This window comes from Saccopteryx bilineata, chromosome 9, assembly GCF_036850765.1.
Source record: "Saccopteryx bilineata isolate mSacBil1 chromosome 9, mSacBil1_pri_phased_curated, whole genome shotgun sequence".
Lineage (NCBI taxonomy): Eukaryota > Metazoa > Chordata > Mammalia > Chiroptera > Emballonuridae > Saccopteryx > Saccopteryx bilineata.
In genome coordinates, this window is record NC_089498.1 from 26,711,404 (window position 1) to 26,735,675 (window position 24,272).

Here is a 24,272-nt window from a genome sequence, read left to right on the forward strand (position 1 = left end):
CGAAGCGAGGATGATATATAAACCAAAGACCTCCATATACAGGTGAGTTTGGGGAGCACGTCTGCCATCACCACCTGGAGATTTCCCATTCATCAGTGAAATCAGACTGCCTTCTAGCTGCCGCTCGATAGAATGGACCATGGAGTAATTTCGGTCCTGATGCCTGATTATGTGCTCGTCCTCAACAACACACTTGGATGCTTCCAGCTATGACTTCTCCTTCCAGCTCGATTTTCCCCTCAGGCTAAACTTTACAATCAAGGGAAAATTTATCTGCTTAATTTAATACCTGTTTTGCTCAATTCATTTATCAGTGTTTGGTTGATTTCTTTCCAAATGGAAGATCGTTGGGCGTAAATATTTTCTAGTCCACGTGTAATATGTGGCCTGGGGTGACGTGCATCAGCGATGGCATTAAGCTCTGTGAAATGATGGACTGTTTTTCTTCACATTACCTTCCTCCAGGTAAGCTACTCTGTAGATTCGTAACTGGTTTTCCTTGATTTATTTTTGAAGGTTACTCCATATTCCTTACACAGTGCTTTTCTCTGAATTATGCATGCTGTTAAGGTCCAACACCCAGCAAAGGCTGTAGACTATAATTTCTTCCCTTGTAATTACATTATACCACCAGGAATGACTTAAGCTTCTAAAGTTTTCATTCAGAAGATACAACTGGATACTCAAATAATAGATTTGGGAGCTACCTGATAATATTGCAGTTTAGTACTATTAACTTTGTTTAAAAAGTATTTCCATATGTCTTCATTGTAATCCTTATATACTAACCAAACATAAGCACGTAAAACTTACACTGATGCCAAAATGTACACCCTCTAAAACGTGAGCATTACAGGCGTACCTCGGAGGAGCTGCGAGTTCAGACCCAGACCTCTGCAGTGAAGAGAGTGTCACAATAAAACAAGTGGTAATCTTTTTGCTGGCGGAGGGTCTTGCCTTCAATTTGTAAAAGACACAACATCTGTGAAGTGCAATAAAGCAGAGCACAATAAAACGAGGGATGTCTATACCTATTTCTGTTCTATCTGAAGCAATAATGTGAGTTGAGAATAAGAGAGAGAGAGAGAGAGAGAGAGAGAGAGAGAGAGATGTGAATAGAAAAAGAAAAAGGAATAAAAAGAACCTGAATGCTAGAGAGGCTGGTTTCTATCATCATAAGTTGTCCTATTTCAGCAATCACATCTAAATATTATTTTGTTAAACTTTTATCTCCTTTGTTGCTTCAATAAATTTTGTTTTAGCCTGTACCTGTTATTTTTCATATTTTTCTCTGTCCATGTAATTTTCCTCCTTTAGATTTTTTTTAATAGGGTATGATTCTAATTATGTGACATTCTAGAAATGGCAAAATTATAGAGACAGTAAAGAGTTCAGGGGTCACCAGGGGTTAGAGGGGAGGAATGAATGAATAGATGGAGCATGGGATTTTTAGGGCAGTGAAACTAATATGTGTGAAACTAGAATGGTGGACAAATGACATTATAAATTTGTCATAAGGCATAGAAAGTACAACACAAAGAGTAAACTCTATTGGGTGATGGGTATGCAACATAATTGAATGACAAGATAACCTGGATATGTTATCTTTGAATATATGTATACTGATTTATTGATGTCGCCCCATTAAAAAAATAAAATTATAAAAAAAAAAGAGTAAACTCTCATGTAAACTATGGACTTTGTTTAATAATGATGGGCCAGTGGTAGTTCCCAGACTGTAATAAATGCACCACACGAGGCAGATGTTGAAGGTGGAACGGGCTGAGTGCACATGTGGGGGAACACTGTAGTTTCTGCTCAGTTTAGCTGTGAACTTAAAACTGCTCTAAAACCAATGTCTACTGATTTTGAAAATGTAATCCTTTACATCCTTTGTTAAGTTTATTCCTAGGTATTTTATTTTTTTGTTGTTGCAATTGTAAAAGAAATTGTTTTTGTTTTTTTTTCCAATTCATTTTCTGAAGTTTTGTTGCTGACATATAGAAAAGCAGTAGACCTTTGCATATTGATTTTGCATTCTGTGACTTTACTGTATTCGTTTATTGTTTCTAATAGTTTTTTTCTGGTGGAGTCCTTGGGGTTTTCTACATACAGGATCATGTCATCTGCAAAAAATGAAACCTTTACTTCTTTTTTCCTGATATGGATGCATTTTATTTCTTTCTTTTGCCTGATTGCCCTGGCTAGGATTTCTGTACTATGTGGAATAAGAGTGGAGAGAGTGGGTATCCTTGTCTTGTTCCTGACTTTAGAAGAAAAGTTTTCAGTTTTTCAACATTTAGTATGATATTGGCTGATGGTTTGTCATATATGGCCTTTATTATGTTGAGGTATTTTCCTTCTATACCCATTTTATTGAGTGTTTTAAACATAAATGGATGTTGTATCTTATTGAATGCCTTTTCTGCATCAATTGATAGGATCATATGATTTTTGTCCTTTGTTTTGTTGATATAATATATTACCTTGATCGATTTGTATGTGTTGGATCATCCTTGTGATTTTAGAGTGAATCTCACTTGATTGAGATGTTTTATTTCTTTTATGTATTGTTGTATCAATTTGCTAGTATTTTTTTTAGAATTTATGCATCTTTATTCATTAGAGATATTGGTCCGTAGTTTTCCTTTTTTGTATTGTTCTTGTCAGGTTTTGGTATCAGGGTTATGTTGGCCTCCAAAAATGTGTTAGGGAGTATTACTTCTTCTTTTATTTTTTTGGGAGACTTTGAGAAGGATAGGTATCGAATCTTTTTGGAATGTTTGAAAGAATTCACAAGTATAGCCATCTGGTCCTGAACTTTTATTTTGGGGAAGGTTTTTGAAAGTTGTTTCTATTTCCTCCATGCTTATAGGTCTATTTAGGTTTTCCACCTCTTCATGACTCAGTCTAGGAAGATTTTTATAGCTCTAGGAACTTATGCATTTCTTCTAGATAGCTAAAATTGATGGCATATAACCTTTCATAGTATTCTAGTATATTCCTATGTAGACCTTTGATGTCCATGGTCATTTCTCCTCTTTCATTTGGATTTTGTTTATATTTCATTTCTCTTTTTTCCTTAGTGAGTCTAGCCAGAAGTCTGTCAATTTTATTGATCTTTCCAAAGAACCAGCTCTTTGTTGTCTTAATTTTTCTGTAGTTTTTTGTTCTCTATTTCATTTAGTTCTGCTCTGATTTTTATTGTTTCCTTCCTTCTGCTGACTTTGGGTTGGTTGCCTTTGTTCTTTTTCTTATCCTTTAAGGTGTGACGTTAGGTTGTTTACTTGGGATTTCTCTTGTTTCTTGATATAACCCTGTAATGTTATAAACTTCCCTCTTATTACTTTTCCTGATGCATCTCAGAAGTTTTGAACTTAAAAAGGCACAATGAAATGGAAAAATATTCCATTTTTATGGATTGGAAAAATCAACATAGTTAAAATGGCCATATTACCCAAAGCAATATACAAATTTAATGTAATGCCCATCAAAATCTCAAAGTCATTTTTTAAAGAAATAGAACAAAAACCCATCAGATTTGTATGAAACCATAAAAGACCCCAAATAGTGAAAGCAATTCTGAGAAAAAAGAATGGAACCAGAGGTATCACACTACCTGACTTCAAATTATACTATAGAGCCATGATAATCAAAACAGCATGGTATTGGCAGAGAAGCAGACATATAGGCCAATGGAACAGAATTGATAGCACAGAAAAAAACCCACATATATATGGACAAAAAAAAATCTTTGACAAAGGAGACATAAATACACAATGGAGAAAGGAAAGTCTCTTTAATAAATGGTGCTGGGAAAATTGGCAAGTCACATGCAAAAGAATGAAACTTGACTACTGTTTTCCCCATGCACAAAAATTAATGCAAAATGGATCAAAGACCAACCTACATGTAAGATCTAAAATAATAAATTACATAGAAGAAAACATAGGTACTAACTTATGGAACTTGGCCATAGAGAACATTTTATGAATTTGACCCCAAAGGCAAGGAAAATAAAGAAAAAATAAATTAATGGAACTATGATATATCAAACTAAAAAGCTTATTCTGCACAGCAAAAGAAACCAACAACAAAACAAAAAGGACACCAACCAAATAGGAGATGCTATTCACAAACAACAGCTCTGATAAAAGGTTAATATCCAAAATATATAAAGAACGCACAAAGCTTAGAAACAAACAAGCAAACAATCCAATTAAAAAATGGGGAGAATACCTGAACAGACACTTCTCCCACGAAGACATACAAATGGCCAACAGATATATTAAAAGATGCTCATCTCCACTAGCTATTAGAGAAATACAAATCAAAACTACAATGGGATACCACCTCACACCCATCAGATTGGCTGTTGTCAACAAGATAGGTAATAACAGGTATTGGAGAGGCTGTGGAGAAAAAGGAGCCCTCATTCATTGCTGGTAGAAATGTAAGCCGGTAGAGCCATTAGGGAAGAGAATATGGCAGTTCATCAAAAAATTAAGAAAAAAATTACCATATGGCCCAACAATCACTTTCCTGGGTATCTACCCAAAATAACGCAAACACATTGATAAGCAAAGACGCACACACCCTCATGTTCATCACAGCACTATGCACGGTGGAAACAACCAAAGTGTTCTTCCATAAAGGATTGGATAAAGAAGATGTGGTACATATAAACAATAGAATACTACTCAGCCATGAGAAATGATGATATATAACCATTTATAACAACATAGATGGACCTTGAGAACATTATACTAAGCAAAATAAGTAAATCAGAAAAAGCTAAGAACTATAGGATTTCACACATAGGTGGGATATAAAACTGAGATCCATGGACATAGATGAAAGTGAAGTGGTGACCGGGGGAGGGGGATAGGTGAGAGGGGAGTAAAAAGGGACAAGTATATGGTGACTGAAAATGATTTGACTTTGGGTGATGGGCACACAACACAATCAATAGTTCAAATGAAATAGAGATGTTCACCTGAAACCTATGTACTCTTATTGATCAATGTCACCCCATTAAATTTAATTTCAAAGTAAAAAAAATATATTTAAAAATGTAATCTTTCCTGAAAGGCATTTTGAGCCATTAAAATTTCTTGGCTGATAGTTGGAAAGTTTATTCCATAAAAATTTAATGTAACAGTTGATGCATTTGGATTTCGTGCCTTTTTTTTTTTTTGTCTCACTTGTTATTTACCCAGTACTTTACTATTCAATTATTTTACTTAAATTTATTTGGATGACATTGGTTAATAAAATTATATAGGTATCAGGTGTTCAATTCTCCAGGAGATTTTGATATGTACCAATTTGAGACTTCTTAAAACTAATGGCAAGAGATACATCCTGGGCACTGCTTCACACTAACCCTGCTCATCTATACCAGCAACTGCTTTCAGGATAACTGCTTCCTACAAGTGTCTTCTGGTGACAAACACCCTGCCTCAGTTGCCCTAATCATTTTAGACTTTCCTGCTGAGCTCCAGCCATCTGGGATGTCTTTAAAGACCAGCTTATTTCTCATATTCCCACAATATTACACATGGATACAGAGGTAGTTAATGTCCCATTGGGCTGCCTTTGACCAGAGGAGTCAGATATTTTTGCATTTGCCCCTTAGATGGGAATTCTGAGGCACATCTAAGTGGCTCCCTATAAAGTAGTGGCCAACTCAGAAAGAGACATTTTACTAGTCCACACTCTTTCCTTGTTTTATAGTCCCACCTGTTATCCCCTTCCCTGAGATCACTTCCCAAAACAAACTGCTTTCATACACAGCAGGGTGGAGGAAATCTAGCCTAAGAAGTAAACTCTTATTTTAAAGAATAGTATCACTGTTGTTTCTGTTTAGATAAGCTTATCAGAAAGAACTGAAAAGCCCTCTGGAAAGAGGGGGAAAATCCCTTAGTTTCCTTCACAGGGATTTGGGTTGGTTGTACTTTTGCTATTTTATTCCTTTTCTCAAAAAGATGTCAGGTTTGGCCCTGGCCAATTGGCTCAGTAGTAGAGCATTGGCCCTGCATGTGGATGTCCTGGGTTTGATCCCTATCATAGCACACAGGAGAAGCAACCATCTACTTCTTCACCCTTCCCCTTCTCTCTCTCTCTCTCTCTCTCCCCCCCCCTCCCCCTCCAGCAGCCCTGACTCAATTGATTCAAGCCCATGGCCCAGGCACTAAGGATGGCTCCATGGGGCCTCAGCCTCAGGTGCTAAAAATAGCTTGGTTGTGAGCATGGCCCCAGATGGGGTCACCAGGTGGATCCTGGTTGGGGCCCATATGGGAGTCTATCTTCCCTCCTCTCACTTGGAAAAAGAAAAAAAAAGAGATGTGAGGTTTAAAGTGAGTGCTGCATTCTTCAATAAAGCAAATAGAGAATTAAACATAGTTCCAAGTATATCACTCTTTAGTAATTACTAGAATATTTTTGCATCTATCTATAAAAAGGAATCTTTTCACATTTCAACTAGCAGTAGAAGGTTTTAATAACCATACAGTACAATTTGTGACTCATTGGCTCCATGAAGCATGACTTCCATACAAGTATTTTTGTGTATGTGTATATGTATATGTGTGTGTGTGTGTGTGTGTATTGAGGGGTTTATACAGCCTTCCTTGTCCGCAAAAAGAAAGTGAATTTCAATAAAAATTGCACTTAACTAGGAACAGAAAAAGCTGGTACAAACCTTAATTAACTTAAATAACTTAATATACCACAAAATGACTCCACCTATATGTTTTGTGCTTTATTTTCTAATATCTATAGGATGATTATAATGATAAGCTTCTTAGAGAAAGAAATATTCTTTCTTTTCTGAAACTTATTTTGCCCTCAATCATTAATACTGTTTCAAAATTCATATTTATGTTCAATTCTACAAAGCTATTTTTCTAAATAACTTTTCACACCACCCGTAATGCAACTGTTTTAAAATCATCAACACAATGGAAAGCATTATGTTCAAATCCATAGGACAGTGCCAGTAAGGTAATACTCTATTATGTTGCTTTTTTCTTCCTTTTCATATTTTTAGGCATACATTTAAAAAATACACATAGTACCTCTGAAAGAATTATTTTTGTCATTCACTTTCATAAAGACAAAGATATGGTTCTGGAACAAAGAGTAATTTTATTTCAAAGTATAAATAAATTATGAATGCCAGTAAATTTAAATTTTCTCTTTTTTAAGGTTTTTCATGGGAAATATTCCATTTTTTACATGTTCCTTAAATTAGTAGAATTAAAAGATTTAAATTGTATTTTAAAGTTGCAGGAAAATCTGATCATTTAAGGGTTTAATTAATTTCTTGGTTTTTCTAAAAACTATTTTCTTCTCTTTTTTTTTTTATTTTTTTATTTTTCTGAAGCTGAAAACGGGGAGGCAGTCAGAAAGACTCCTGCATGCGCCCAACCAGGGTCCACCCGGCACACCCAGGGGGCGATGCTCTGCCCATCCGGGGCATTGCTCTGTCGCGACCAGAGCCATTCTAGTGCCTGAGGCAGAGGCCATGGAGCCATCCCCAGTGCCCAGGCCATCTTTGGTCCAATGAGGCCTCGGCTGCGGGAGGGTAAGAGAGAGACAGAGAGGAAGGAGAGGGGGAGGGGTGGAGAAGCAAATGGGCGCTTCTCCTGTGTGCCCTGGCCGGGAATCGAACCTGGGACTCCTGCACGCCAGGCCGACGCTCTACCACTAAGCCAACTGGCCAGGGCCATTTTCTTCTCTTAAAAGACTTCACAATTAATTTTTATTTCAAGTGGTATTCTTTGAAGGAATTGTCCAAAGATTATGGAATACCCTTTCTCTGATATATAACCAGTAAGTAGTTTTACTGAGCCTCTACCTACAAAAAAGTTGGGACTCACTACTGACACTAAGGAGATAAATGAGGCTGGTTGTAGAAGGCTTTATGCAGATAGGATTTAAAAATTACTTGCTCATTTTCCTGGCTAGAGAAATTCACTTCAAGCCCAACTAGAGGTGTCAGTATGACTCATGTATATTTTATAGAAGCTAAGTTGACATAGATGCCAATTACACACACACACACACACACACACACACGTGTGTGTGTGAATATGTATCCCTTATTACTTACAAAAAGCTGTTTATGAAATTTTGCTTCCATGACAAGACAAAGTTCAGTTCCTTTGTTGCCACAGATGTTATCAAGTGTATCCCATCACTTTAACAAACATTATAATGTTGCTTTAACACAGGGGTCCCCAAACTTTTTACACAGGGGGCCAGTTCACTGTCCTTCAGACCGTTGGAGGGCCGGACTATAAAAAAAACTATGAACAAATTCCTATGCACACTGCACATATCTTATTTTAAAGTAAAAAAACAAAACGGGAACAAATACAATATTTAAAATAAAGAACAAGTAAATTTAAATCAACAAACTGACCAATATTTCAATGGGAACTATGCTCCTCTCACTGACCACCAATGAAAGAGATGCCCTTCCAGAACTGCGGTGGGGGCTGGATAAATGGCCTCAGGGGGCCGCATGTGGCCCGCGGGCCATAGTTTGGGGACCCCTGCTTTAACAGTTTTGTTACAGGTACAGGCTTGGTACATCCATACTACTGAGCTATAATAAAGGAAGGGGCATTTGATTCATGCAAAAACATGAAGGACTCTTAAATGCATTTTGCCAAGTGAAAGAAACCAAACTCAAAGGGCTTCATACTTATGATGCTGTTTATATGACACTCAGGAAAAAAAATGCAAACTTGCCTGACCAGGTGGTGGCGCAGTGGATAGAGCATCAGATTGGGATGCGGAAGGACCCAGGTTCGAGACCCCAGGGTTGCCAGCTTGAGCACAGGCTCATCTGGCTTGAGCAAAAAACTCACTAGCCTGGACCCCAAGATCACTGGCTTGAGCAGGGGGTTGCTCAGTCTGCTGAAGGCTCGCGGTCATGGCACATATGAGAAAGCAATCAATGAACAACTATGGTGTTGCAACGAAAAACTGATGATTGATGCTTCTCATCTCTCTCTGTTCCTGTCTGTCTGTCCCTATCTATCCCTCTATCTGACTCTCTCTCTCTGTCCCTGTAAAAAAATAAAAAATAATTCTTTAAAAAAAAATGCAAACTCTAGGGAGATAAACAGGTTCTGATCTTTGGTTGCTGAGGGTTGGTGGTGGAAGGAGGGGTTGTCTACAAAGTGCCTACACAGGGTATTTTAGGGTGTGGAGCTGTTTCTGCATGCACCTGGGGTAGAGACTCAACCCTATGCATTCCCACACCACAAGGAAGTAACTTAACCATATGCAAACCCTTGTAACAGCTTTATTGATGTATAATTAATATACAAAGAGCTATACATATTTAATGTCTATAATTCGATGAGATTGGACATATGCAAATGCCTAAAATACCATCACCACAATGAAGGTAATAGACATATTCAACACCTCCAAACTTTAAGAAGTCTGCCTAGTTCCTGGGGGATCCCAGAATGCAATGCAGATGGTGACAAAGGACTCGAACTACATGTAGTAAAGCAGGATTCTAAATGGCCTCTAGATGTTCTCCCCTAATCCCCAGGATTGTGAATATGATGAGATCTCACACCCATGACTATATTATGTTACATGTCAAAGGAATGTTTTCAGATATAATTAAAAGTACTTATCAGTTGACTTTCAGCAAATCAAAGAGGTATTTTCCAGATGGATCTAAAGAGCCGTTTAAAAGAGTTTTCTCTAGTTGGCAGCAGAAGTTAGATTCTAAGCAGAAGGATCCATGGATGACTCTGAGGTTGGGAGGAAGGTATGTGCAAGACCCACAGAGTAACTTCCAGGAGCTGAGAGGGCAGGTGACCTTGGCCGGCATTCAGCAAGGAAGCAAAGGCTGTACTCTTCCTGCAGCAAGGGACCAGCATCTGCCAGTAATGAGAATGACCCTGGAAGCGGGCTCTCCAGTGAAGAGCCCCGCACAGCCAGCATCGTGATGTCTGCCTTGTGAGACCCTTAGCACAGAGCCCAGTGGAGTCCACCTGGACTTCTGACCTATCCAACTGTGAGCTAACAAATGGATATTCTTTTCAGTAGCTAGGTTGTGGTAAACGGAAAACTAACTCACTGCATTACAAATGTACGGCATAGCCTCACGGGAGGTGGTGGGGAAAAGAAATGAGCTGACCTACATAACTTTGGATAAACAGCATTCTGACTGGGTACTGACGATTAAAGACAAAAAAGAACTGCACATACACATTGTACTCTAATGGGTAATTCTGTTTCTCACAAGAGTACAGGCTAGCAATTCTGAAGCTACTTTATATGCATACTAGCGTTAAACAAGTAAATAATTTGTACATCATGGCAGCCAGGTTTCTCATTATCCCAGAAAGAAGTTATTTACAATAAAGCAAGGCGGGGGTGGGGGTTAGAGTGTGGATCCAAGCCTAGATACAAATGTAAGCTCATGTTTATAGACAGATACAGAAATAAAAAACAGATGTGTATGTATACATGAATGAGTAAAACCTTTCTAGCTCTGTTTGCAGAGCGAACCTAGAATCAGCAATGCCCCAGGAGCAGCAATGAATGCACCTAGTATACAAATCTTAAATTCTAAATACCATTTTCAATAAAAAGAACCAGGGCTCTTTGAAGGAATGGCTGATTTTGAACTGAGGCAGGAAATACATGCAATGAGCCTGGAAAAATCTTACAGTTCCAGGAAATAAGGAAGTGGTTAAACAAAACAAGAACAACAACAAAGAAAGGGGGAATATAAAAAAAAGAACAAAAGTCAACTGAAAAACTTCACAGCGGGCCCTGGCCAGATGGCTCAGTGGTAGAGGGTCAACCCGGCATATGGATGTCCTGGGTTCGATTTCCAGTGAGGGCACATGCGGGAGTCTGTCACTCTGCATCCCCACTTCTCACTTAATAAAAATTAAAATAGAAAGAAAAAAAAGAAAAAAACCTCATAGTGGCCAAAACTGGAAAACTTCAGCAGTGAAATAAATGTTAATATTATTGGACTAAAACGCAAATCATAAAATACAGTGTGTCCGTAAAGTTATGGTGCATTTTTGACCGGTCATAGGAAAGCAACAAAAGATGATAGAAATGTGAAATCTGCACCAAATAAAAGAAAAACCCTCCCAGTTTCTGTAGGATGATGTGGCAGTATGTACACATGCGCAGATGATGATGTAACACCGTGTATACAGCAGAGCAGCCCACGGCCATGCCAGTCGAGATGTGGATGGTACAGAGGAAAGTTCAGTGTATTCTGTGGCTCGCTAAATTCGAATCCATGACCAAAGTGCAACGTGAATATTGGCGCGTTTATAACGAAGCACCACCACATAGGAATAACATAATAACATTACTTGGTGGGATAAGCAGTTGAAGAAAGAAGGCAGTTTGGTGGAGAAACCCCGTTCTGGTAGGCCATCAGTCAGTGACAAGTCTGTAGAGGCCATACGGGATAGCTACCTAAGGAACCCTAAAAAATCTGTGCGTGAGCTCACATCGAACTGCACTGAATAGGTATGAAACTGGGAGAGTTTTCCTTTTATTTGGTGCAGATTTCACATTTCTATAGTCTTTTGTTGCTTTCCTGTGACCAGTCAAAAGTGCACCATGACTTTACGGACACACTGTAGATATCTATGAGCCTGTACTGATATTAATAAAAAATGGGAAAAAAGAAACAATCTACCTCTCAGAAGAATTCCGGATAGTAAATGTAGAAGGCATGCAGGAAATGGAAGCTCACCATTAAAATATAACAGTAACAACTGCTGCAGGTAAAGAACCATGGAGAACGCCAACATCAGTGGGCAGAACTTTTAGGAGAAACAGAGTGCATGCATGACCTCCAAGCATCTCCAACAAAATATTTATTAGTTATTGGAGTGGCTTTAACCTAAACCCACACAATCTTTGATGCTCTTCCCTGCAGGAGGTATAGACCTTGATCATGTTTCCTGTGACTATGGGCTGGAATTAATGAACTACTAATAAATTATGGAAAAGAAAAACATAGTAAGTGTCGCCCTTAAAAGTGTCTGGTACCACTCAAACCAGATGATTAAGGTAATGCTACTTGTTCCTTTTACAATGATATCAAAGACTCTGGCTTCCAATTTTCACAAAGACCTAGCCTCTAATGAAAACAGACTCAGGATGAATATTCTGGCTATCCCACTTTTTGTCCTACTTATTGCGATGGTTAATTTTAGATGTCATCTTGACAGGGATAAGGAATGCCCGGGTAGCAGGAAAAACCTTATTTCTGGCTCTGTCTGTGAGGGTGTTTCATTTTTTCATTTGATTCAGTACTTGGAGTAAAGAAGTCTACCCTCATCAACGCGGGTGGGCATCATCCAATCTGTAGAGGGCCCAGTGGAACAAAAAGGCAAAAGAAGGGTTTCTCTCTCTTCTTGACATGAGATGTCGACCTTCTCCTGCCCTTGGAAATCAGAATTCCTAGTTTTTAGGCCTTTGAACTGCAGTACTTATACCATAGATGCCCCTTGTTCTCAGGCCTACCCTGGGTCTCCAGCATTCAGATGACAGATTATGGGACTTCTCGGCCTCCATAATGATGTAAGCCAATTCCTATAATAAGTCTCCTGTTATATGTATATGTCTCTATAGATCCTATTGGTTGCTTCTTTGGAGAACCCTGCCAATTACACTTAGTTTTACATACCACCTTGCATGGTCTTCACTTTCTTACATCCATATAAATCTGAATCCTACAAAAAGAAATTCACAGCCTGGGTCTATCAGACCACAGACATCTTGCAATTATTGCGGGAACATAGATATAATGGGCATATTATTTTTCTGAAGAGATATTTCATTCCATCTCAGTCCTGCAGGCATCAAACCTCTCAGAACATTAAAATAAAAACAGTGGTCTGAAAGATAGCCAATTTTTTGCTTTATTTATCTCTGTAGAGAATCTAGTGTTTTTGTGAAGAAAATAGTTGATGCTTATGTGGATTAAATAACTAAATAAATGAAATCTATCAAGTAGTTAAATTACTTGACCCTTAATGAAAATAATAATTCTATCTGGATTTGAGAAATAAATGATTCTCCAAATTTGAGCTTTCAGCCCAAGTCACAGTAGCTACCACCACTTATCTATAGGCAATTAATTTATAGTTCAACATAGAATTTTCCTGTGTATGGTTCCAGCCTCATAAATAGAGTAGCCACGTGTCCCGGTTTCTCCCCACTGTCCCAGCAGTTTCCTCTTTTCCCGTTTGGCATTTGTCCTGGATTTCTTCTATTTAATAAGGTATTATTTTAATATTTGCACTCTCATAGGCTAAGCTGGATGGGGTAGAGCTGCACTGTGTCCTTTCAGCTTCTGCCAGAGCCTGCAAATGAAATGTCTGGGTCACAGGTGCTGGAAAACAGCACTTTCTGAAATACGTGGTTCAATCTGCAAGACGACTGGCTATAACCTATCTTTTCTAAGCACTTTATAGACACAAGGTAATTAACACCTCTTTCTCAAGGACTCTTGCAGGACACTCACTGATAAAATTAAGTGCTCTAGTGCCAGGGGCAGTTAGAGACAGTGACCCCATAAGGTCTTGGGCAGCATGAAAGAAGAGCAGGATACTCTGCTCCTGCTGGTCACTTGGTGCACCAGATGGCTGGGTGGTTGGTGGCTTGCTATGAAACTTGTGGGAAGCAAAAAGCCACTAGGCAGACAGGGGGCAGTAGGGAACATGGAAAATTAGGTTAGGCCAGCAATTTTCAACACTTCTCATCTCACGGGACACATAAACTAATTGCTAAAATTCTGCGGCACATCAAAAATATATATATTTTTGCAGATCTGAATAAAAAATAGGTATAGTTTTGATTCATGCACACCAGATGGCTGTTGTTGTGTTGGCTGCTGTCTTTTATTTATTTGACAATCTAAGGGAAAAAAGGGTCAGTGTCCCTGACTAAATAGTCAGGTATTGTGTATTTTAAAAATTCCTGCGGCACACTGGTTGAAAATCACTGTTAGGCAATTACAAATTAGGTCTGTGAAAAAACTGTGCAAAGACATGATAGTCTGGTACTCTTGCTTCAGGGCTTTTGACATTTATTGTGTGTATAAATCTATTTTATTTCATTTATGTATTTTACTGCTATTTTGTTTTGGTTTGAAATAAACCTTTAGTATCAGTAAACTTAAAAATGCATGTTCAATTTTAAAAATCATGATATTTGATTTTGAATATATAATGTCTAGATTATACCAACCACAAGAAAACTAGAATACACAAATTTGCATCTATATCAAAGTCAGTTGCTATTTTAAGGAGACAGTGCCCAAAGATACCAATCTTTGTTTAGCTGCAGAAAGTGTTAGACTTTTCATTTAGATCAAGTGACTGTCCTCCTAAATTAATTTTGTTTAGTTTGATTCCAAATATTTTCTGTACACACAAAAAGCAAAATGATTGCTATTGATAAGTTAGCTCCATTTGCAAAACAATAATCATAAGTATCACTATAACAACAACAAAGCAACTCAAAAGTTAAATGATATTTGATATCAGAACTATCAGAGGACTATCACATTCTAAATAAAAATTATTTGTTAATACATTTCGATAAGTGCTTCCATTTACAAACTAGTTACTGGGGCCAAATTTAAACTTTGGGAAGTTTATTTGGTGGAAGGTAAAACATCTGTAGTCACTGTAGATGTTATTCAGTAAAATTCTATTTTGAAGAAAATACTATTTGATTTTGTGGCAATAATGCAAATAGAAATTTTTTTTTTTTTTTTTTTTGCATTTTTCTGAAGTTGGAAATGGGGAGAGACAGTCAGACAGACTCCCGCATGCGCCCGACCGGGATCCACCCGGCACGCCCACCAGGGGCGCTCTGCCTACCAGGGGGCGATGCTCTGCCCCTCCGGGGCGTCGCTCTGCTGCGATCAGAGCCACTCTAGCGCCTGGGGCAAAGGCCAAGGAGCCATCCCCAGCACCCGGGCCATCCTTGCTCCGATGGAGCCTCGGCTGCAGGAGGGGAAGAGAGAGACAGAGAGGAAGGAGGGGGTGGGGGTGGAGAAGCAAATAGGCGCTTCTCCTATGTGCCCTGGCCGGGAATCGAACCCGGGTCCCCCGCACGCCAGGCCAACGCTCTACCGCTGAGCCAACCGGCCAGGGCTAAAATAGAAATTTTGATGAAACACAGCATCTTGAGAAAAGCCATGTTCTTAATAAATGAAGAAATCTCTAGATTAGAAATGTATTTAAATTTGTCATTTATCACGTGTCAATTATTTCATTAATGTATTAAAATTTGGCAGCATATCATATCAAATTGGCAACCTAATAGGCTTCAGTTTTGGAAGCTTCGAATATTCTCAGAAACTTGGCCATTATTGATGTAAAGTTTGCAAAGAGACTGATAATGATATTTACTCTCACAAATTAATGGAAAGACCCAAATTTACAGAAAAGATCCACGATGTAAATAAAATTTAGTTTTTAGAATATCCTAAGTTTGTATTTATAACTGGATAACTATTATATCCTATCTTGAAACCATATTGAGAATGCCTATAATTTGGTGAATTATTAAATTTGACAAGACATTCAAAATAATCATTAGTAGAAACAACTTGTTGACAAGTTCTGCTTATAAATATATTTGACAAAGAAAAATACTTTGTGGGCAAAAAGCCAATGTTTCTGACAACATTTAGGCTGAAATATTTATACATCTCAATGTGAAATAAATAGACTTGAGAATATTCTCCATTTAGCAGAATTTGCCTTGATTTTACCTGATAACTAGGCACTGACAAGTTTTTCTCAGATTTAAAAATATGATGATTTATGGAAAAGAGTCACTTGAACACACAAATAACCTTCATATTTATTAACCATGAAATGAAATTTCAAACAATGTAGTCACATTTATTTTTTAAAATTAAAGTAACTTTTAAAAGCAGAAAATCAGAAAATACCAGATAAAGCTAGAACTAAGAAACAGACTAAAATACATGAATATGGACAAAGAAACATTATCCCACTTACTCTTTTTTTTTTTTTTCACGAGGTGGGTGGGTAGGGTGTCGTAAAGTCAGGGCGAGGAGCCAGTTTGGAAGAGGGGAAGGGCAGGTGAGGGAATGGTAAAAATAACAAGCTTATGGTCAAAATTGTCTGGGAAAACCACTTACTCTTTTTAATGTTCAGATAATCAATATAAAGAGTTTTTCTTTCCTTACTGTAAGTAGATACATTATTTTAAGTTTTACATAAATTATCTTATTTAAAGAAATAGTTTGGACTAAAACTATAGACCCACTGAAAAAATTATCCAAATTTGTCAGTAAATAAATATTATTAAAAATTAGATATGTTTAACTATTTAAAACTTTTACTTTCCTCTCAAAAGTGTTATTGGATGGCCAATCATAAAGAGAGTAATAACTCTACAAGATGAACATACCAGAGATTATTTGAGTGACTACTTACTCTCAAAAAATAAAAGGAAGACCCAAAATTACTGACAGATGAGAGCTAAAATAGTACCTAAGATTTAGATTTATTCTTCATAATTGTTTTTGGGTTTTTTTGTATTTTTCTGAAGCTGGAAACGGGGAGAGATAGTCAGACTCCCACATGCACCCAACCAAGATCCACCCGGCATGCCCACCAGGGGGCAATGCTCTGCCCCTCCGGGGCATCGCTCTGTTGCGACCAGAGCCACTCTAGCACCTGGGGCAGAGGCCAAGGAGCCATCCCAGTGCCCAAGTCATCTTTGCTCCAATGGAGCCTCACTGTAGGAGGGGAAGAGAGGGGAAGGGAGGGGAAGGGAGAGACAGAGAAGAAGGGGAGGGGGAGGGGTGGAGAAGCAGATGCACAATTCTCCTGTGTGCCCTGGCCAGGAATCAAACCCAGGACTCCTGCACACCAGGCCAACACTCTACCACTGAGCCAACTGGTCAGGGCCCATAATTGTGTTTTAGAATATCCCAAGTCACTCACTGTTAGGCAAATTAAGTTTGTAAAATTTGTGTTATTTGGTTTTGCTCACTTTTATTGTTAAAAATAGCAGCTGACCACGTGATTGCATTGCCCAGATGATAATGTTCATTACCTTCATGCATGAGAAGGGGCTTGGTTATGCTAATGTGTGCTGGAGGAGGGGCTTTCACATGGAAAAGTTTTAAAAGAGGAGCTAGGAGGCCATTTTGGAGGAGACCACTTTGTTGCAGGGCAGAGAAGTCACGTGGTGGCAGAGGAGGCAGGCAACCAAGATGGAGGTGTGCTGAAGGGGAATAGAGGTGAGGGGCTTTGTAAGCTCCACTGAGCTGGTGAAGGCCTTTGATTCTAGGAAAACTCGGATGAGTCTGTGGCTTTGGGAGCCCTGAATGGAAAGGGAAGTGTTTTCCCGCTGTGTGTATTTACTCACTTGCCGAGTGCGAGCTAGAATTAAAGGTAATGGCCCACCAGTTCTTGGCTCTGTTGTTTCATTACGATCTGTTCGAATCAAATGTAAACCTGCAAGTGCCAGGCGGCTGTGACAGAGGCCACAACTACTGGCCCTACACTCATCTAAGATACGGAAGGTCGGGATTTAAGCCAAATCTATGGAGAAGCATTCAGTGAGAATTTACAATCTAAAAAGCAACACACCATGTACAAGAAACATGGACATTGTTCTCAACCTGCTTCATCTATTTAAAATACAAAGAGAGAGGGAAAACAAGTAATACAGAAGTCCTTAAGAGGTCCAAAATATCAAAATTTAAATTACAGAACCCAGAACAATGATATACAGAATAACATAATGTTAATTTTAAAAGGCTTTGAGAAAGGTTACTGTTTGGAAAATGTCTGAACCACATTTTGGAAAAGAAGGAGGCAGCTGTCCATTCCAGAGAGCAAGGCTGGAGCCTGTGGTTTGGTGGGTAACTGCAGACGCAGAAAGCAAAGCCAGCACAGCAGGAGGAACCGAAGGGTTCCCGGTTCCCGGTGGCCGGATCAGGAGCTACAATCACTAAGTGGAATGCTCCGTTTTCAAGGTTATAATAGATAAAATAGAAGTGTTCTAGCTTCTCAAACAGAAGAATAAGATGTAATAAAATGTGCCTATACTTAGGAGCTTCCACTTGACAGCCATTTATTCATTCAACAAGCATTCACTGAATTCCAGTGAATGCGTTCAGTGTGCCAGGAACCGCTTTATGCAGTGAAAAGAGAACAGTAATCAAAACAAAATTCCTGTCCTCATGGAGAGCTGGTAGAGAAAACAAAACAATACTCTATCTAAATCTTAGATAACAATACAGTGTGGAGATACAATGAAGAAACACAAAGTAAGGTATGGGGATTAGAGCAATGGATACAACTTCCAATAAGGTATCTAAAGAATCATAAAGCTAATGCTTCCACAGTTCACTTAATAAACACAATCACACTTAATCCTCACTAAAATTGGATAAGGTAGGTGTATTATTATTTTCCTCATCTTACAGAGGCAGGAATTTTACAGACACACGAGGTGGCTTAGAAAGCTGTCCAAGGGCATACAACTAGAAAAAAGTGACAGTTATTTCAAAGTCAGACTGTGCGGCTTGAGTCCATCTTGCTAATAATCATCATGTTAATACTGCTCCATGACGTTGAGGAGGCGACTTGGAGCTGAGACCTCAATTAAGCCAGGGAGTCAGCCACGTGACGATCTGAAGGAAACGTACTCCAGAGGGAACTGCAGGTACCGCAGGCCCATCAAGGGTATGCTTGGCGTACTCAAGAACAGCGCAGTGGCCCAGTGTGGCTGAAGCTCAGTTCACAAGAAGGAAATTGAAATGAAAATGTAGTCAGATCATTAAGATATTGTGGGCCGTTGAAAGGAGACCACACAGGGGTTGTGGGTTTGATCCCCAGTCAGAGCACATACAGGAATAGGCCGATGTTTCTCTCTGTCTCTATCCTGTTCTCCCTTTCTTTCTCTCTAAAATCAATAAATAAAAATAAAAAATAGAAGAAAAAGAAAAGAAAGTAGATAGTTGGAGTCTAAGTGTAAAATGAGAAAGATCAATTAGCATAACACCATCCAGGTAAGGGGATAGGCACTGATGAAGATGATGATCTTTTTGACTATTAACTTGGCTAGGCTATAGTCTCCAGTTTCCAATCAAACATGAATCTAGATGAAGGTATTTCTGCAGATATGATTAAAGTCTCTAATCTGTTGACGATAAATAAAGGAGATTAACCTAGGCAAGCTGGGTGGGCCCAATTTAATCACTTGAAGGACCAGAAGAGTAGACCTGGAGCTTCCCTGAGGAAAATTATCCCCTCATAGACTACAGCCTCGGTCCTTCCCAACAGTCTGCCTATTCAGACCTTATGGTAATGTAAACCGATTCCTTGCAATCAGCTTCTCAATACATAGCTCCTATTATGTGGTGAAAGCATAGACACTAGTTAGATGCAGAATATATGTTGAAGGTGACATTAAATATTGGATGTAGTATAGGAGAAAGAGAGAAGTACTCTTTTTAAAACACACTTTAATTCTTCTCTTATTGGTGCTGTTAGAAAACAATGGAGTAATCACCTTTTTTTTTTCTAACCTCCTTTGTCATTGTCTTTACATACTCTTGTGTCTTTGAGCAAAAATATCAACAAGGACACAGCCAGCTACTCTGTTGCACATTTGGATGAGCTACTCAAAATTCCTAAGTCTGTAAATTCATATGAAGTGTCCATTTACAGAAATGACATTCAGAGTTCTTCCCTCAGAGTAGAGACCTAATAGATGTAACAGAAAAATAAATAAATGGCCCCAAATGGTAGAAGAGTTAAATAAGTCTTGGTCTATTTACACAATGAAAAGTTCTTAAGCCATTAGAAAATAATGTTTGACAGAAAAAATAAATTATTAGATAAGATGACTAAAATTCTACCACTTACTAAGGTTGATTCAGTATATTTCAGACAGTAACTCAAACTTTTATGTAAAAAAAAAAAAAAGTTGAATTTAAATCCTGAGTTAACTACATGTTATCAGCATATCCTTGTTCATTTGGGGTTTTATTGTTTGTTTTGTTTTTTAAAGATTTTATTTATTCATTTTAGAGAGGAGAGAGAGAGAGACAGAGAGAGAGAGAGAGAGAGAACAAGAGAGAGGGAGAGAAGGGAGGAGCAGGAAGCTTCAACTCCCATATGTGCCTTGACCAGGCAAGCCCAGGGTTTTGAACCGGGGACCTCAGCATTCCAGGTCAACACTTTATCCACTGCACCACCACAGGTCAGGCCTCCTTGTCCATTTGTTTAAATTCCCCGAGCCTCCATTCTCACCTGTCCAGATTAATATTGTAAAAGTGCTCCAGAGTCAACAACCAGTATAGAATAAACCTGTTAATGTAGGTAGATATTAATAAAGGAAGGGAGCAAAGGGAATCAGACATTATTAAGCATAATAAACCAGGGAGCTGAATCGGACAATAAGCCTCTTGCTTCACTAGGAAGTTATAGCTTCACATACTCCCCAGGGCATCTCCAACCTTGGGACCTAATCCCTGAAGTAGGCAGGAAGGAGGCAGGAAGAATCATTACCAGTCATTACTAGGGAAGGAATAAAAGCAACAGGAGAATTTCTCTGCTGGGCTCATGCCCAGTAGAAGTCAAGATGGCACAGAATGAGGTGTTTCCACTTTGAGACACATGCAGTAGGAACTAAGATGGTGATCATAAGGAGCAGAGCCTAGGCTGGGGACAAAATCCTATTGGATTAGGGACACAGAACCCCAGAAGATCTAGGAAATGGATTGGTCAGGGGTGAGGATACAATGCAAGCCCCCCCCCCCTCCGAAGATCAGGAAATTGATTGGTTAGTTTGAAGAAGTGTCTGTTCCTTCTCAAGCCCAAGATAACAACACAAGCTTAACAAAAAGCTCTTTCTCTCTCTCTCTTTCTCTCTCTCTCTCTCTCATTTGGTAACAGACATACACTCCAGTGTGCTCATGCGTTTTCTCTCCATAGCAGCCATGCAACCATAGCAGACACAAGAACTTCATTTGGAGGCCTGGACACAGCACCAGCAGGAGCACTTCTGGGAACAGATGAAGCTAGCCAGATGAGGACAGGGACATACATGAACTGAACCAAAAGGTTTGAACATGGGCCCCTTTTCTGGGCCTGATGCAGAGAAGGCTGGACTTCTTTTTCAGAGGAAGAGATGGAGCTGAGACATGGGGAACCTGGGGTGGTCCCTTGATTTTGCTTCTTTAATAAATCTTGCCACAGAACCTCAACTTCCCATGTCTGAAAGACATTGAGTCTTTCAGAATGCTTTGTTTGTAACTCTGCGAAAGGACTCCATTTCCACTGACAACAAATCCAGTTATCTTTTGTAATAACTGGGATGGCATTGTGTATTTGTACGTATATCTTTGTACGTACATATATATGAAAAATATGCACTACATTATATATAATATATTTTATATATATATATACATGCATACACACAGAGAGAGCAAGGTGTATATGTATAATTAATTCAACTAAAAAAACACAAAAGCTTTTTTCATTTTACAGTGAATACCAAATGTGAATCTCTGGTTAGATTTGTGAGTTCATTTCATTCAGTCAATAAATATTTACTAATAGCCTTTATGATCCAGGCACAAAATGCTAAGTATAGGAGAAAGAACAGTAAATATAATGGGTTTTTTACTGTTTTGTATTTTTGCCAAACTTTTGATAATGAGTTGGAATTACTTTTTAAATACATAATTATTTTTAAAGACAATGTAACTTCCCAGTTACTAAAAGGAACATTAAATGTGTTCCCTCTGGCTGTGGGTGTACAGAAAGGAAACAGCAAATAATAATAACTACAAGGCACCTAACTCCACCCTGGATGAGACCAACTCACCCTGAGCCTATTCCCATGACAACTGGGATGATTATTCTTTGTTCTACCTGCTTAAGGCTCAAACTTCTTTCCACATCTCTTGGGAGAGCCCTGCTATTATTTCAGTGAGGTCTAATGAGCGCATCTCCTTTTAGAATAGCCTTCAGAGTCTCATGGACAGATTTCTACTCGCCTCAAGGCTTCCTGGAAATGTCTGCCAGCAGGGTTTGTCTTTACAGAAGCTGCCTCATCTGTGCTGAGGAGAGAGGGTGCATTTTGCTCAATTATCCCTTCCACTACCTTCTGTTTCCTGGCTGAAGGCAGAATTACAATTATATGATCTGTCTGGCTCTCCGATCACAGACTCCCTCCACGTCCTCAATTTCTGTCTCTGTAAAAGGTGCGCAATAATGACCACCATGCTCATTTTCCTAAATAAAATACAGTAGCAGTTATTAAGTGGGCTTAGAAATTCAAACACACCATTCTGATAATAAAAAAAATGAGTGTTGTAACTTGTGTGACGTGACCATGAGCACATCTTCTATAGCATTCTCAGCTCCAGGGCAGTGCTTCCACATCTTACAGAAAGAAGGATGCTACCTGGACCAATTTCACATAGCTATTGTAAAGAGCATCGAAAATGTTATTTTAAGCTACTGGAAAATTATCCTCCAAAAAAATGTCAGGTTAGCGCTTATCGGTAGTAATTTGAAATACAGAGAATGTCAGGGTGAACTATGTACTTCTGTCCTTACAGATAAAATATACTACAGGAGTTCAAAAGCATTTATTCAAATGCGTCTCCTGAGAGGCTAACAGGGTTGCTGCTGCTAGAACATTCGGTGCACTGGATGCAGAAAACCCAAGGAGTGTGTGGCTCTGTTGTAAGATTAAGGACTCTCGGCTCCCTGTGTCCCTGCCAGCTCCCGGCGTCCTCATCAATCTCTCCAGCGGGCTGTGGGGGTATTGCTTTCTTGCTGCAGTTTTATAAACAGGAGGAAGTGAGCTATTGTTGCCACAAACACTCATGCTTGACTACGAAAAGATAAATACTTTAACTCTTAAGTTTCGGAAAGTGAAAAATTTGGCTGAACTCCAAGAACTCCGGAAATCAGGTCACTGCGTACGCACAGAAATGAGTTCACAGAAAAACAAAGTCCCGGTTTCTTCTCAGAGCTACCGATGCTGACTGTGCATGGTGACATCACGCAGACACGAAGGGACACTGCAGAGACCAACCCAGAGGCTGTTCATCAATATGTATTATTTATTGTTCGAGTTGGTTGTCGATTCCATTTATGCTTTACTTCTGCGGCGTTCCCTTTGTGGGGAGCACGGATGCTGGAATGAATCACTCCGTTTTCTGTGCTCTCACCGCAGGTTGGCGGCACCTCACTCTGTCTGGTGTTGCCACCGGCTTATGTCAGCCAGTCTCCACCTGTTCCCTTCCCCAACGGAACCCAACTACTGGACAATATCCTACTTGAGATTTCCCACGTGGGTTGACCCACAGATAGTGCATTGTGCCCACTTCAAAAGCACTGTATTTTCAGGATAATCTTGAATCCACTCTGGTTTTTTTCTAAAAAAAAAAAAAAACTAAATTAATGAAGGTTCTCAAAAGATCACCCAGGATTTAGAAGAAGTGAATACCACCATCACCCAACTGTCTAATTTACATTTATAGAACACCACCAATGCAGAATAAGCCTTCTTTTCAAGGATACATAGAACATTTACCTAGCTAGAATTTACCTTGACCAACCCCAAAGAAATGAAATTATAAAAAGCATTTTCTCTGAACATAAAGAAATGAATCTAGGAATTAACAGAAATATAATAGGAGAATACACAAATATTTGGAAATTAAAAACACACACACACACACAAGTAATCCATATGAGAAAGGTAACTCTCCATAGGAATTAGGAAATATTTCAAACTGAATAAAAATGAAAATAAAGTATATCTACATTTTTGGTATACAGTTAAAGCAACCCTTGGAGGGAAATTTTTGGCATTAAATGTTTATATTAAGAGGGAAAATGGTATCAAAACAATAATCCAAAAAATTGGAAAAGAACAAAATAATGCCACACTAAAAAAAATCCATTATTCTATATCTATCACTATCTTGGCATCTATAAAAATTCTTTTTAAAGAGTAACTCCAATACCAGGCTTTCTGCAAAGTGAGAGGGGGTGATAAGATTTCCAGAGAAAACACTCAGTTGAAATATTCTGTTTACACAACACTTACTGAGTTCTGCTGTGAAGGAGGCATTTTTTCAGGCACAGGAAGATGAAAAGGTCATGTTCTTGCCCTCACAAGTTTTCAAAATCATAAGGTGAGGCCAGAAATTAAAAGCT